The sequence below is a fragment of the Gouania willdenowi genome, chromosome 10, assembly GCF_900634775.1.
Source record: "Gouania willdenowi chromosome 10, fGouWil2.1, whole genome shotgun sequence".
In the NCBI taxonomy this organism is placed as follows: domain Eukaryota; kingdom Metazoa; phylum Chordata; class Actinopteri; order Blenniiformes; family Gobiesocidae; genus Gouania; species Gouania willdenowi.
Genome location: NC_041053.1, coordinates 1742260 through 1759059, shown reverse-complemented (window position 1 = coordinate 1759059; position 16800 = coordinate 1742260).

Sequence of the window (16800 nt, the reverse complement as noted above, 5' to 3'; positions counted from 1 at the left end):
GTAGCCTACTGTAATCATAGGGAAGTAGAAGTGTTAAAAGTGTTTTAGGTTTATCACAGCAGAGTGTGACTCGTGCAAACAGAGTACAGTAATGTGAAACGTGTGTTTCATATGGTAACAAAGTGTGGTTTTAAAAAGAAGTGTATAGTTTTTACAAGAGTGTTTAATTATGCAAAGGATCTGTAGTGTTTTGAAAACACGGGCCCTGTTCTGAAAATCGTGCTTAAGCAAACCAAAAAAACTGTAATGGCATCGCCCCACGTTCCTGTGTTTACATGGTTACCTTATGTAGCCCTGATAAATAAATATATATATATATATGTGAATAATATCTAAAATATTATTATATATTGATTAACATATTTATATAGGATTGACAGTGTTATTTATACTTTTACAGAATTATATTTATTAAATATAATAATAAAACAAGTTGTGTAAAGTATTTAAGCTTTAAGTTCAGTTGGGTGGTTTTGAAGGGGTTCTCCGTTGTTAAAACTCCTTTTTTTAAGCGTGTGACGTCCAGTCCTCCACTTCACGTTATTCTCGCGAGATTACGTTCAGCCAATCGCGTAGCTCGGTCACCTATTGCAAGCAGCTGTGTTTGTTCCCTGTCAGAGAGTGAGATACACACACACGGAGCTGCTACAACAGGTTGGTTCTTTAACATCTACTTTAGGTTTTTAACAACTTTAGTACTCACTACAACCTTTGTACACCTTCAGACTTCACCACCTCAGGTATAGGAAACATTTAATCCTGCTGAGGTTTGAAAAGGAATTGGTGAGTTTGAATGTTTGTTGCTCAGGAGCATGCTATGCTAACTGAATGCTAACGTAATGCCATTCAACTATGTTAGGTGGCTAATGTTATGTTGAGTGCTGTGTTACCCCAGTATAACTGTTAACACTATTTAAGTATTGAATTGTGTTGGTTGAGTGAATGATTATGTATTATTGTGAAACTGCATTTCTCTGATATATTCAATCATTGTATCATGGCTAAATGAGAATGACATTGAATGATTAATTCATGATGATGGAATTAATTCAGATTTATTGATTATTATGTACACAGAAGAATTAACTAGTTAGTGAATATATTATTTAACTATACAGGCCAGGTTTCCCTGGTATGGTACCAACTGATGGTGAGCTTAAAGATTACTGCCCTGAACTGAAGGATCCAGTCCACAACTCAAGTGATCTGGTAGGAGGCTGTTGGCCTTGTTCTTCCCCCTCATTCACTCTGCTTTCAGACATTTGGAAGCGTATTAGGAGCAAACTCAAAGCTGTTGGCTTTCATGGACTACTTTGAGACTGTAGAAACTCTCTTCTGGTGGTGAGATACCACCGGAGAGAGAGATAGTAACCACCTTCACTCAAACTTTTGACAGGTGTGACGTCACGCCCTTTGTCCCGCCCCCTAACCGGAAGTCCCGCCTCCCTGACCGGAAGTCCCGCCTTATAGCCCCCACCCATAATGGAAAAAAAAAAAAAAAACCTGACCTACTTTGGCCGTTTCTATGCAGATAAGAGTGCTTTAAACATACAACCTTTGGACTTACGCACACACACACAGTCCTCACCATGTCTACAGGTATCATTAGTGAAACTGTTATTACAATTCTACAAGAATCAAAACGTATTGCCGGTCAGCATGAAAAGTCTTTGGTGTTTTTGAAAAGAATTCAGACACCACCTCCATTTCCTTTTCATCAAGAGTGGTCACTTGAAAGTTATGATGAACGCGGGACCTGGGGGTACGTATTCAAGTATGAGACGGGTGAACTCTGTCTGTATCAGAAGAATGTTTGTGAAACCACGGAAATGTCTGTGGCTGATTTGTTGTCAAATGACTGGGGTGTATTAAAACTAGCTAACCCTTGAAACATCAAAAATAGTGAAGAAGCTGCTTCTGATACTACAAAAAAGCAAAAGCTGAGTCCTTTTCCCACAACCAACCGTCTCATCCTTGAAAATACAACCTTTGGACTTACACACACACACACACACACACACACACACACACACACACACACACACACACACACACACAATTTCATCCTTCCCGCCAAAGAGTAGTCTTAGTTTAGTTGGTGTGTGTGTTTTTCCACCAGCATCTGCTTCATCATAATCTGATAATGTCTGACTTGAAAAACCCAAAGAAAACAATCCCCCTCTTAACCTGACCTCCCTCATGACCTTTCTATGATTATCTGTTAGCCTACGCACGCACGCACACGCGCACACACACACACACACACACACACACACACACACTATGGTCATGATTTAGGATAAATACTGGCATGAAATGACATTAGGATCACCACTTTGCTGACGAGAGAGACGAGCATTATTTTTCTTTTTTTAAATTGTTTTCAGTAAGCATGAATGATATGTATTTTTGTTTGGAATTCGTTTATATGTTTTCACAGATTTGGCTGCTCGGGCTGAAATATTACATGAAGTTTTGGACAACAGTCTCAGCAATGCTTTAACCGAGATTGAGGAAACAGAAGTGGCCACACGTTCTATTTCGATCAACAATCAGAACCCAGCAGTTTTCTTTGGAAATTTGGAGCCTTCGCTGCAAATTGTTCCAACTCACCCCCGATCTAAAGCAGTTTCTTGTGTGAATCGTCTGAAAAGGAAGAAAGGTATACGTGCTGAAATGCAGGGTAAATTTTTATTATGAATTCGGTGTGGCTAGAAAATATTATTACATATTGTTTTTTTTTTTGTTTTTTTTTTTTTTAACAGCAATCAACGTGAAGCCACAAACTTTGCCTGCAACAAGACGCAACATCACGCAAGCTGAAATCCACCCAATCGCAACATCAACTCCAAAGCCCAGAGAACAACCATCAAGCCCGAGACAAACTACACCCAGACGTGATGCATTGCTTCAGCTCCAAAGAGCACCTGTGAGACCTCCGCGACAATGCAAGATTCGTCAGAAAAGATCAACCATAGTCAAAAGATTGTTTAACGGTACGTCATAATAATTGTGTGTTAATAACAGTAATGTGTTATGGTATACATTTGACAATATCATGTGACCTTTCTTTTTTTCTATATTTACAGAAGCCAACGAAAGGGTGAACGAGATCCCCCAGAAACAACCACAGACAACGGAAGCCGTGGATCAAAGCCAGCCTCAGGCGACGAATGGATTGCGTCAACAACGCAGAGTAAGAAATCGCGTACAACAACATCATCTGCCGTACCTCACACCTCTGCAAACGCTTTGTACCGTCGTAGGAGATCTGATTTCAGTCTTCAAAAATGTGTGTGACATGCAGCAATAATGTTATCTAACCAGCTGCAGAATTTTTTTCTGTTTCATAGCGTACAAATAAACGATTAACGACATACTATGTATAGAATTTTTCTTTAGATATGGATGAAAACAAAAATGAGTGTTTAGCTTCTGATGAGATATTATCTACTGCAGACCAATTAAGTAGCATTACAGATCCGTTGGATTTACAAAATAGGTTTCACTTAGACGAGGTCTTAGATACCCCGTCCACAGGTGTAGGTTAAAGTTCACCGTTTCATTCATCCAACATAGAAGCAGTCTTGGAGTTTCTGGATAACATTTCTCTACCACCACTTTCACCGCAAAATGAATTTGTACTCAATGAATACACAGAAGACTCCTTTAGGGAAAGCCCACGTAGGTCACCAAATCGCGATCCATTAAGCCGGCTACAAATAGCGTTACAAAACCTCGATGAAACATTGCCGTATCATTCAGCAGCAAACATACACACATTAATTCAACTACTAGAAACCATCTCTCCACCCCCAACTCCGCAAAATGATTTCTTACAAATTGACAACGATGGCTCTATAGCGGGTTCCCCACAAAACTCACCAACTCACGACATGCTTAGCAGGATAGAAAGAGCAATACAAAACATTTGGAACTCACCTACACACTCAATGCATAGCAATTCACCTACGCATCTCCCTCCATCACCTTATTCCTCATACACAGACATAGATACGCCTCTCCAGAGCTCCACAGAGCTTCTGCAGAGCTGCCTACACACAGATGTAGAAATGCAGCCGCAGAGAGGAGGAGGATCGGTGGGGGGTGGCCACACAACTAACCCCGAACATGAACACATTGAGAGGGTTAATACGGACGGTAATTCGGCAGAAATTAGGCACGAACGTTTTAACACGCTCAGATTGAGACGATCAATTACGATTCCTAACCTAAGCGAAGTCCCAAGTATTGCGACATTTTATCGTGATGTGATGGGGATTATTCAGGATTTGGCCAATGAGACGAGATCACACGCTTTGCGTAGTGATGTTGTACAATTTCAATTATCTAGTGAAAATGTACACAAACATGTTACATTCACCGTGGATGATCACCGAGATAACATCCAACCCGCTTTTGAAGATTTGCTCGATCGTTTAATGCAGTCAAACGGTAACATTGTCGGGGATGAAGACATAGAGCTAAGCGTTCAGGTAACCAGAAATCTGACAGGGGGTGCGAAGCGCAAACTTGAGAAACTTTTAGACTGTGAAGTCCTAAACAAAAAAAGACGTTTCTTGTACATTGTTGACAATCGACCAGATCAACTATGCTTTGCCATTAGCTTAGCTCATGTCATACACCCCGACCTCACTGATAAAGAGTGTGAGAGTATCGGTAAGAATATGCAACACATGGTCGGTTTGAGCGATCAGACAGCCGTCACTTTGAACGACGTTGAAAAATTTGAGAAAATTCTATGTCGGAAAATTATCGTATTTTTCAAAGACCCCAGGACGCATTTTGAGACAAAATTCTCAAATCGTTCCAGGCCACTGTTTCTGTTTTTGCTACAAAACCACTACTACGGGATAAAGGATCTCAAAGCCTTTGTGGGTGTGAGATTCATTTGTGATTTTTGTTACGAACCTCGTGATGATAGCCATAACCATCGCTGCATCGGTTACTGCGGCGTGTGTGAAGATCGAGTATGTCCGACCGAAGTAGTGAGGTCCGTAATTTGTCCCGATTGTAACAGGACGTGTCGCTCAGTGTCATGTTACAACAGACACAAAATGTTCTATCCACCGAGGGTGAAAAGCAAATGCGGTGAGGTAAAAAAATGCGGACAATGTCATTTAATTTACAAAATAGGTACAAAGGGGGATGTGCATAAGTGTCTGAGCTCAAAATGCAACATTTGCGGAGAGAAAAAACCGGGCGATGATCACCTGTGCTACATCGAGCCTTTAACTCCGCGCATTGATAAATCATATTTGATTTTTTATGATTTTGAAACTTTTGCGGATGAAAACAACGAACACAAACCATTTCCCTGTGTTGCCTTACAAAAGTTTATGCGGTAAACTACTTTTCACACTTTGCCGCACATGCGCAGAAACCAATAATCAAGAGGGTTCCTGTGAACACGACGATGACGCAAGAGCTCTAACGGGTGTCTGGGTCACGCTCGAATTTAACAAAGCCCTGGCAATGGGCTACAGAGTGAGTAAGTTTACAGAAGTGTGGCATTTTGACAAGAGCAGCGATACCGTCTTTACAGGTTACATGCACACATTTTTGAAAGGCAAACAGGAAGCGTCCGGTTACCCTCCAGAGGCTACAGATAATGACAGTAGGGAACGTTACATCAGGGACTATAACGAACAGCAGAATATTCTTTTAGATGCAAACAAAATTGAGGTCAACCCTGCAAAGAGACAAGTTGCTAAACTGTGTCTTAACAGTTTGTGGGGTAAATTTGCACAAAGGGATAATTTACTTAAAACCAACATCGTCACAACACCTGATGAATTTTTTAAGTTTTTAACATCTCATAAATGAGACCATGTTACAGAGGGGGAGTCCTCCAAGCCCCTCTGCGCTTGCCTTAGGACAGTTTCCCTCCCATTGCTATTATGATAGCTGTGTTCATCGCCATGACAACTGTTGTGATGGTGATGAATATTATTTTATAGAGACGGTGTCAGTCCCCCGACCCATATTTCACAATGATTTTAACATAAAATCAAATAAAAGAGCTATCAATTATAAAAATCTGAAAAAAATTAAAATCTAAAATCTAGAAACACCAAAACATAAAAGCATTAGATGTGCTCTATTAAATATTAGATCACTGAGATCCAAATCTCTACTAGTAAATGACCTTATCTCAGAAAATAACTTTGATTTATTCTGTTTAACTGAAACATGGCTGTATCAAGATGAATATGTTAGTTTAAATGAAGCCACTCCTCCCAGTCATTTAAATACTCATATGCCACGAGACATAGGCCGTGGAGGTGGTGTAGCAGCTATTTATCATTCCTCTCTCCTAATCTATCCTAAACCAAAGGCCAATTACACTTCCTTTGAAAGCCTGGTTCTAAATTTATCTCATATCGAATCAAAAACCTGCCAGCCAGTCTTATTTGCGATAATTTACCGTCCTCCAGGCCCTTATTCTGAATTTCTATCAGAATTCTCTGAGTTTATATCAAACTTAGTCCTCAGTTCTGATAAAATACTGATAGTAGGAGATTTTAATATCCATGTGGACAAAGATAGTGATAGCCTGAGCTCAGCCTTTATGTCCCTAATAGACTCAGTTGGCTTTTTTCAAACTATTAATGAAGCTACTCATCGTTTAAATCATACTCTTGATCTTGTTCTAACATATGGCCTTGATATTAATGAACTTAAAGTCTACCCTGAAAATCCTCTGCTATCAGATCACTTTTTAATATCTTTTAACATTATCCTAGAGGATCTCGCACTGTGCAATAAAATAGTTAGGAGTAGAAATCTGTCCAATAGTGCTGTGGCTAAATTTAAAGAGGCCATTCCTGCTGCCTTAAACTCAGTGCACCATCCAATAAATAACTATGATATTAATTATAACCCCTCTCAACTGGATCTGCTTGTCGATAGCTCTGCTAGTCTACTAAAATCCACCTTGGACTCAATTGCCCCATTGAGGGAAAAAACTATTAAACGTCAGAGGAAAGCTCCGTGGTTTAGCTCTGAAACTCACACACTCAAACAAACAACCCGTAAATTAGAGAGAATGTGGCGCTCCAATAAAACAGAGGAGTCACGAATACTTTGGCAAGAAAGCCATAGTAAATACATGACAGCCTTACGACATAGTCGATCTACATACTATTCCTCACTAATTGAAGAAAATAAAAATAATCCGAGGTACCTTTTCAATACTGTAGCCAGGCTAACACAAAGTCAGAGCTCTATTGAGCCCATGATTCCTCTAGCCCTCAGCTGTGAGGACTTTATGACATTTTTTAACGATAAAATTCACAAGATTCGAGATAAAATTAGCCACTCCCTGCCTTCACCTGGGCCTGCTGTACCATTAAATGTAAATAGGCCTAACCTAAACTGTTTCACACATATAGGACTTCAGGAACTTAACTCTATTATTTCATCCTCCAAACCATCGACCTGCCTTTCAGATCCGATCCCAACTAAACTGTTTAAAGAAGTTGTTCCCCTGGTCTGCCCATCTTTGTTGGAGACAATAAATATATCCCTATCAATAGGCTACGTGCCACAGTCCTTTAAAGTAGCTGTAATCAAACCCCTTCTCAAAAAACCTACTCTTGATTCCAGCACTTTAGCAAACTACAGGCCTATATCTAATCTTCCTTTTATTTCAAAGATTCTTGAGAAAGTTGTGGCAGCTCAGCTCTGTGAATTTCTTCAAAACAACAGCCTGTTCGAGGACTTCCAGTCAGGCTTTAGAGCTCAACACAGCACAGAGACTGCTTTAGTTAAAGTAACTAATGATCTACTCTGGGCTTCAGATGAAGGACGACTCTCAGTGCTGGTTTTATTAGATCTTAGTGCAGCTTTTGACACTATAGATCACTATATTCTACTAGAGAGATTAGAGAAATTACTTGGAATCACAGGGACTGCCCTAAACTGGTTTAAGTCCTACCTATCTGATAGGTACCAGTTTGTACACGTGAATAATAGGTCTTCTGTGTACACTAAAGTAAGCTACGGGGTTCCTCAGGGCTCTGTGCTAGGTCCAATCCTCTTCTGTATCTATATGATCCCCCTTGGTAATGTTATGAGAAAATACTCTGTTAACTTCCACTGCTATGCTGATGATACCCAACTGTATGTATCAATGAAGCCAGGTGAGACAAATCAGCTATCTAAACTTGAGGTCTGTCTAAAGGACATTAGGGCCTGGATGGACCAAAATTTTCTTCTTCTTAACTCAGACAAGACTGAGGTCATTGTACTGGGCCCGCGACACCTTAGAGAAACCTATGCTAGCCTAACTGCCCTAGATGGCATTACTCTGGCACAAAGCACAACTGTTAGAAACCTTGGGGTTCTATTTGATCAGGACTTATCCTTCAACTCTCACATAAAACAAACTTCAAGAACTGCCTTCTTTCATCTCCGTAACATTGCTAAAATCAGATCTATCCTGTCTCAGGGCGACGCCGAAAAACTAGTCCATGCTTTTGTTACCTCTAGACTGGATTATTGTAATTCTCTTTTAGCAGGCTGCCCGAGCAAGTCGCTTAAGACACTTCAGCTGGTTCAAAATGCTGCAGCACGTGTACTGACTAAAACTAGGAGAAGAGATCACATTACTCCTGTATTAGCCTCTCTGCATTGGCTTCCCATAAAATATAGAATAGAATTCAAGATTCTTCTTCTCACTTATAAAGCCCTAAATGGACAGGCACCAGTCTATCTCAAGGAGCTTGTAGTGCCATACAATCCCCCCAGAACACTACGCTCTCAAAATGCTGGACTACTCGTTGTTCCATTCATCTCTAAAAGTAGTATAGGAGGAAGAGCTTTCAGTTATCAGGCCCCACTTCTCTGGAACCATCTACCAACCACGGTTCGGGGGGCAGACACCCTCTCTACCTTTAAGGTTAGGCTCAAAACATTCCTCTTTGATAAAGCTTTTAGTTAGGAACCAGCTCATAGCTCATAATTAAGATGCAATAGGCATAGACTGCCGGTGGGGGGGGGGTCTGGCATGCTCGGTTGGAGAGAGGTTGGAGAGGGCGTTAAGAGAGAGGTCATTTAGGCTAGAGAGGGACCGGAGAGGGTCCCATTCCTCTCTCAAACACTCCCTCTATGTCTGCTTCTTCCCTTGTGTGTTTGCTCTTGTTCTCCTTCTGGCTTTTGTCTTGCAGGTCCGTGGGATCCTCAGTGTGGAGTTACAGAGTCTCAACAACTCTGTCTCCACCCTTTCCTCTGCACACACCCAACACAGCATAACGTGGATGGCTGTTCATCATAGGAATGGGATCCACACAAGGTTCCTGCTGCTTAACAGAAGGTTTTCCTTGCCGCCATGATGAATTCATGTTGGGTGTGGGATACATATGTATGTGTATATACGTATATATGCATATGTGTGTATCCATAAAATGAAGAGTCCGTCCTTAAGACTGCTCTACTGTAAAGTGCCTTGAGATACCATTGGTTATGATTTGGCGCTATACAAATAAAGATTGATTGATTGATTGATTGAAGTACTTGTTATCAGGTCAATACAAAATAGAGTACGATGACGTTCTTGACAACGACAGAGCTCTACTCAAATGGAAATACACCGACAAGTGCATCCACCCCCCAGGTAAACAGAGTAATGTTTTTATTGCAGCATTCACCACAGCGCACGCACGTCTGTACGATTATCTGGAAAAATTGCAAGAGAGAGTCTTTTACATTGACACAGATAGTTTGATCTATGTAGTAAAAGAGGGTGACTCACCTCTGGCGTTGGGTAACTATTTAGGTGATCTGACCGATGAATTGGGGGGAGACAGCATTCAGGAATTTGTGTCAGCAGGTCCAAAAAGTTACGCGTACCAAACGAGAAACAAAAAAAAAAAGTGGTCATGAAAGTTAAAGGGATCACACAGACCAGAGAGTGTGCTGAAAAGGTGAACTTTGACAGTATCAGAGATCTGGTGGAGGGGTACATGCGCAACTCTCGCGATGAGATCGAAATCCCGCAGCACACCATCAGACGGTATAAAAAGGGGTTTGTGTTGAAAAATCTATCATTCAACAAAAAAATTAGGGTGGTTTATGATAAAAGGCGTCTTTTTGAAGACGGAACAACTCTACCCTTTGGATATTAAGCTTGTCACTCACACACACACACACACACACACACACACACACACACACACACACACACACACACACACACACACACACACACACACACTATGGAGGAAATAGAATTTGAACCTAGATTTATTTTTCCTTTTTCATGTTTAATTGTTGGTCCTAGCGGCTGCGGGAAGACCTATTTTGTAAAAAATGTATTAAACAACTGTAATCATGTTATGAATATTGTACCTGAAAATATTGTGTGGATTTATACATGTTTTCAACCCATCTACAATGAGATGCAAAAGATGACTAAAAATATAAAATTTGTCAAAGGTCTACCTGACTCTTTTGAAGATGAAAACCTGTTTCCTCCGGATCAAAAACATTTGATTATTCTGGATGATGTTATTTTTCAGGCTTCAAACCACCCCGAAGTTGTAAAGATTTTTACTCAATTTCGACATCATAGAAATATGAGTGTCATGATGTTAACCCAAAATATGTTTCATCAGGGTAAACACAGTCGTACTATAAGTTTGAACAGTAATTATTTGGTAATGTTTAAAAATCCCAGGGATAAACTCCAAATTAACATATTGGCTCATCAGATTTATCCTTCACAAAAGGCATTTTTTTTAGAGAGCTTTGATGACGCCACCAAAGATGTTCACGGGTATTTAATAGTAGACCTCACACCCATATGCCCAGAGCTATACAGACTAAGGACAGGTGTACTGCCTCACGAACGTCTGGCCGTTTACACCCCCAAAACGTAAATCATCATCATCATCATCATGTCGGCACGTATAAAAAGAAACGCCCCCTTGTTGGCGGCTCTGTATCATGCTTCACCCAAGAAACGAAAGGACATTCTTATTCACAGTTCCCCCGATTTTATCCAAGGATTGTGTGAGATCGCCTTAAATCTTCTGAAAGGAAACATCCCGTTGAATCCTTCTCAGTTTAAAAAACTGAAGAGGCAGAAAAAAATTATCAAGCTGTTGGCCGATAAAAAAACCCAGTATAAAACACAAGCAGCGGGCTCTAAAGAAGCAAACTGGTGGTTTTATTCTACCTCTGCTCTCGACCGTCATGCCTTTGCTCGGCAATCTCATCGGAGGACTGATCCAGAGATAATGACTTTAAAGAAGGCCCAAAAAATCTTTCTTATTTCACCTCACCAGTTAAAGAGTCTAACTCAGCCTTCGCCATCCATGAGAGAGAACGCTGAGCTGGATTTGGACGACCGTATGAGAACAATTTTGAACGAGCAGGGTGTGAGTCCTCATGAGAAAATTAAAAAGTATAGCGCGCTACTGCAAAGATATCTGACCTTTATGAAGCAGGGTCAGAGAGAGGATCGTAGGGTGACAACGACCCAGCACCCGGAGCAGTTGGATGTTCCGTATGACGCCAAAGCTCAAACGTCTTCTCACAAACCACAAACACAAAACACAAATTTTGACCGTACGGACGAAGATCTTTTGAAAAACCTCCCCCAGCGAGATCGCAAGAGCGCAGAGTAGGCGGGAATTCATTTTCAGGGGGAACGCTGGCCAAGGTTCTCACGTGATTGATTTGTTAAAGTATCTCACCCACCCTTTTAAGAAAAAAAACAGGGAGCCATCGCCTGTGGGGTGGACAGAGTTTTTAAATACTCTGTCAGAACTAAACATCCCCTTATCCACAATAAATAACCCGCATGCTCGCGATCAATACCGTCTGCTCAAGAGGGAGGCCGGTGGTTTCCGTGATAAAGAATTTGAAACACCTCGGGAAGCGCCTGAAGGAAAAAGAAGAAAAAAGGCGTTCCGTGCACTATCCCCAAAATGGATTAGCTGCCGAACGGACTGTTGGAAAACAAATTACTTTATCATCGCCATGGATTAACATTTCATCTTAAATAACTGTGATGCATTTTATTGTCTTTCATCAATAAAAATGTTTATTGAGCATATTTTGTGAGTGTACATTTTTAAAGCAAAATACACATGGGTAATGGCATAGCATATGCACAAAAAAAGTAATTTTTTTTATTTATGACAATCTTTAAGCATTTGTAAAGAACAATTCCCCTGTTTCGGATTGCGATTGAATTCATTTTTAACACATCGCTGATATTTTCTGACATAATCGTACACCGTAAGATCATTCTTTATCACATCATCATCGTACAGAGACAGCGTCTGTCCGTAAGATAACCCGCACGCCCGATGGCAGAGATAATAGACGCAGTGATGTCCGCAAACCGCTGACAGGGGGTGTTGCAACTGCTTGTCGTGGTATTCTATGTTTTGTGAGCGATCTTTCAAAAACTGTAAGATGTCGGGTAGTGAGCAAAGTCCGGGGGGGAATCCATAAGAGTCGAAAAAGGTGGCTTTGCGGTTCTTTTCCAAGGTCAGAGCTAACCAGTGTTCTCCGGGCATGTGACCGGGGTGTGTGTTGACTATAAAGTAGGCGGGTGGTTTAAAAGACGGATTCAGCGAGGGAAGTTGATCCGACGCCCACACACCGCAGAATGCATCCCCCAACAGACTATGCAATAGAGTCTCTAGTTGAATGTTATCCATCTTCTCAATAATAATCCACCAGAACCTGCCTCTTGGCGTTGATCTCCAAAATAGAATCGTAACAGGCGTAGACGATAAGCGTAGTGGTGTTTGGTAGGGGAACTCTAAATCTCATCTCCAGTCTTAGATTTCCGTTTGAAATGGGGGAGAGGGCGTCATTGTCATCGCCCGGGTTGAGATTAAACACAAACAGAGAGTATCCTTCATCAAAATCCTCCCGAGTGATGCTCAGAGGTAAGTCTTTAAGATGTCTCCCTGTAGCCAGGAACATGTTGTAAAATTCTCTGACGGATAACCCCGCGTTAAATTGCGGCTGGAAAGCCTTAGTGGGGATCTGTCTGCCGTCCTGACAGAGAGCCAGGTATTCAACGTCGTTGTGAATGAAATTAAATGGTGATAGGTCTCTTCTCCCAGTAAAGGCTTCGTGGTGTACCATAGCCAGTACCACGTATTTGGGCATGGAACCCAGAAACAGATTCTCCTGGGTGCATATCCTAGAGTTCTCCGGTATGGAGTATGTTTTTACGTTGACCCGCGAGAGGGGGTAGAGAGCGTTACCTTTCATTAAGGCTGCGGCGTGACCTAACCGCACAGCCGGGGACACAGAGACTTTTTTTGCAAACAGAGGCTCCCAATATTTTCAGACGAAACGTAGAGTCGCGGACTCCGGTGAGGGAAAAAGCGTCGCTAGCTCTGGTCAGTTTAATTCTCAAATCAACCGAATTCAGCAAAAGTCTCTCGCAGAAAAATATATCTCCGTGAAGAGGGCCGAGCAGGTGCACTTCTCTGGAGGTGCTTGTGAAAGCCGCTCTCTTATTTAATCCTTTATTCGGTCCGTTAACGGTCACTGTATAGTTTATATGTATCTTTGTAAAAAAGGCCTGCGCTAAACTGAGAAGAGTCTCAATCATAGCGCGGTAGGGTGGGTGTAGCGCTAGACTGCGAAATCAGCCTATCCCCCAAAGTAACGTCACACTGACTGAAAATTGTATTTAGAGGATAATTGATGAGGGCTATGAATGCGTCGTTTGCCAGGTCCGTGCCCTCGTCATTGGTGATTTTCACACGGAGATGTAACAATGTATCGTTCAGGTCCAGATACTTGTCCCCATCTCCGGGGATGAAAAACTCTATAGGTCCTCCGTCGGCGATGGCCGACAAGGGAGAGATTTCAGTGTAGATTTTATCATCAATCAAAAGCTGCGTCATCGGAATAGCGAATATATCTAATTCTGCGAGGGTGCACTCTGGAGATATCTGGTGCAACAGTGCCATATTTGATTTAATTAAAAAATATCGGAGCTCCGGGTAGACTTGTTCTTCGCGCGTCTGCTTTTTGCAACTGGTTTCCTCTTCTTACCGCGTGATCGTTTATTAGAGTTTGAAGGGGCTCGTTCTCCGGGAGGTCGCTTTCTCGATCTACGTGACATGACCATAATACCGCCGCTCCCCTCTTGCTTTGAATCACTGCTTCGTGCCATCGCACGGGCGAACACGTCCGTGGCAATGTTGCTGGCTGCCTCTTTAAGATGCGGTTTAGCTATGGCAAAACCCTTCTTCACCAGAGGACTAATAAAACGAAATAATTTAGAAAACAAAGATCCTATCCCTCGCCCATACATTACCGGGGCTCCATAAAAGCTGGGCTAATTCCCGCCGACCTGACTCTCATAATAAGATACAAAATGGTGAGGGTCCTCTCTCAAGTTGGCCCTAACCATTTTTTTTTATTTTTTTCTTCTTCTGGATGTACCAAAAAAATCAATGTTCACGAAAGGATACCCGTTAGACTATTGGGTAGTTACTTTAGCTCAACGTCTCGACACTGAATGACATTGTCTTAGACGGATGGTTTATATAAGCTGACGGCTTCATGCTTTGGGTCTAAAGTGAAGCGTTACGATAGTCTTACCGTAGGTAAAATCTACCGGTTTGTTTTGATCTGATTTTATCTCAATTTTAATGTTTTCAATGTGATGTTTGGCTACAGGTAAGTAATAAGAGGGATTGAAATATTGCGTGATAATGTCACTGTACATTCCTTTAATAACGAACGTTCTCAAAAGCGGTGCATATACATCACCAACCATCTGCGGACTTACAATGTCACAGTAACAATACATGTGGTAAAACCCTGCGCGTATATCGGCTGGGTAGTGTGCAAACTTTTGGTCAAACACAAACCATTCCCCCGGTTTCAGTCCCAGCAGGTAAGCCGCTGGTGCGTCAAAGAGTACGTGAGTTTGACCTCCGGCTTGGAATTCCATCTTTTTTTGAATATCGCTATAGACGAGATAAATATCGGAATTGATTTTTCTAAAAAAACTATTCAGCTCATTCATTAAGGTTCCTATGGTATTGTAATAGCCTCCTCTAAATCTCTGCTGATGTACGACGCTTTCTTTCGCTGGTTCTTTGGGTTTTTCCCTCCAATAAAAATCACTCTGCGCTATGGTAAAGAAGGTGTGCGGATATGAAATTTGCGTCATGGCTACCTCCCAGCGCCCATCTAAATTTATATGTTGAGGTAAATCCACCCGGTAACTGGAACTCTTGTTGTCTTTAAAAACGTTGAGGCTGGCGTTGGAGGGAAGAGTGATGAAAAACCCTTCATCCTTTGGGCCGTACATGGTGAAATGATGGTTTTTGCCATCTTGTGTAGATCTTTTATACATTTTTCAAATCAGATTCCTTGATCCAACTGTTAAATTTCTCGGGCCAATTTTTCCACTGTACAAAAACCTGTTTTTCACCCTTCAAGGTGCGTCGATTCAGAATCTTCTCTACATGATAGACTCTGTCTTTGTCCATCGTTACTTTTTGCAACTCTGCCTCGTAAAATGAACCTTGGATGGCCTCTCCGTCATAATCTGTTAGTTTGTACACAGGTGGTCTGCAGGGTATACAGTGTGATATTGTAAACATTTCATCCGTAAAACACTCCCCTCAACTTTGAGATCCTGACTATGTCACCCTTCTTAAAATTCATCTTTGGAAGATGTGTTTGAGGTGTACCATACAAGTTTTGAAACACTTGATCGGTGTTGTCTGAGGTCACCTGCACAGGCCTCATTTTAATACTGGTGTGATAGCTGTGATTATAACCTTTCACCAAGTCTTGTAGGACATTGAGGTATCGCAAAGTGTTGTTTGCTGTAAAATATCTCCACATTATACCCTTTAAAGTACGATTGAATCTTTCCACCACAGAAGCTTTGAGATCGCTGGCTGTGGAAAAACTTTTATCAAAAAATTCTTTCCCCGCGTCGGTTTGAATTTTTTTGGGCGTCTGACTTTCGGCAAAAAAGGATTCAAAGGTATTCACCACTTCCTTTGCGGTTTTTCTTTTCAGAGCCCTCACGTAAGCTTTCTTGGAAAATACATCTATGACCGTTAATAAATAATTGTACCCATCATTGTGCTCAGACAGGGCCTGCATATCGCACAGGTCAGCCTGAAATTGATTTAGCGGGCGAGACACAAAAACCCAATTTCTAGGAAAATGTATTCTGGCGGGTTTGTGTAGAGTATATGCATCTTGCGTTGATAGGAATTTCTTAACATTTTCTACAGGGATAGTCTTTCCCATTTCATCTTGCACACCTCTACGGAGTCGCTCTACACCGCCAAAGCTACCGTGGTGAGCTGGGGTGTAGTATACGTTTTTCATGAAACGTATCTCAGACATGATAAGGAAGAATGAGAAGAAAAGAGAGGGTTTAGAGTATTTATTCATTTTTATTAGCGATGCATCAGTCATTTTAAGTATACATATATAGATATAAAACATTGGCAAACACATTGCTTTTCAAAAAGACAACAACTAACATGAATGAATAATTAAAACAATAGCACACAAGTTTTTTTAATTTTTAAACATTTACTTTTTCAAAAACCTACAACTAACATGAATGAATAATTAAAACATCACACAACATACAAAAGTCTAAATCTACCTTTTTATCATTGTTAAAATCTGAGCCAGTACAGAATGATCCACAGTACGGTAAATGACATTGTGTATTTTTTCAAGCTCAAACATGATATTTACAGAATGATTTTTTAGCACAAGTTTGGTGGTAACATCAACGAGTAGAGCGTAAAA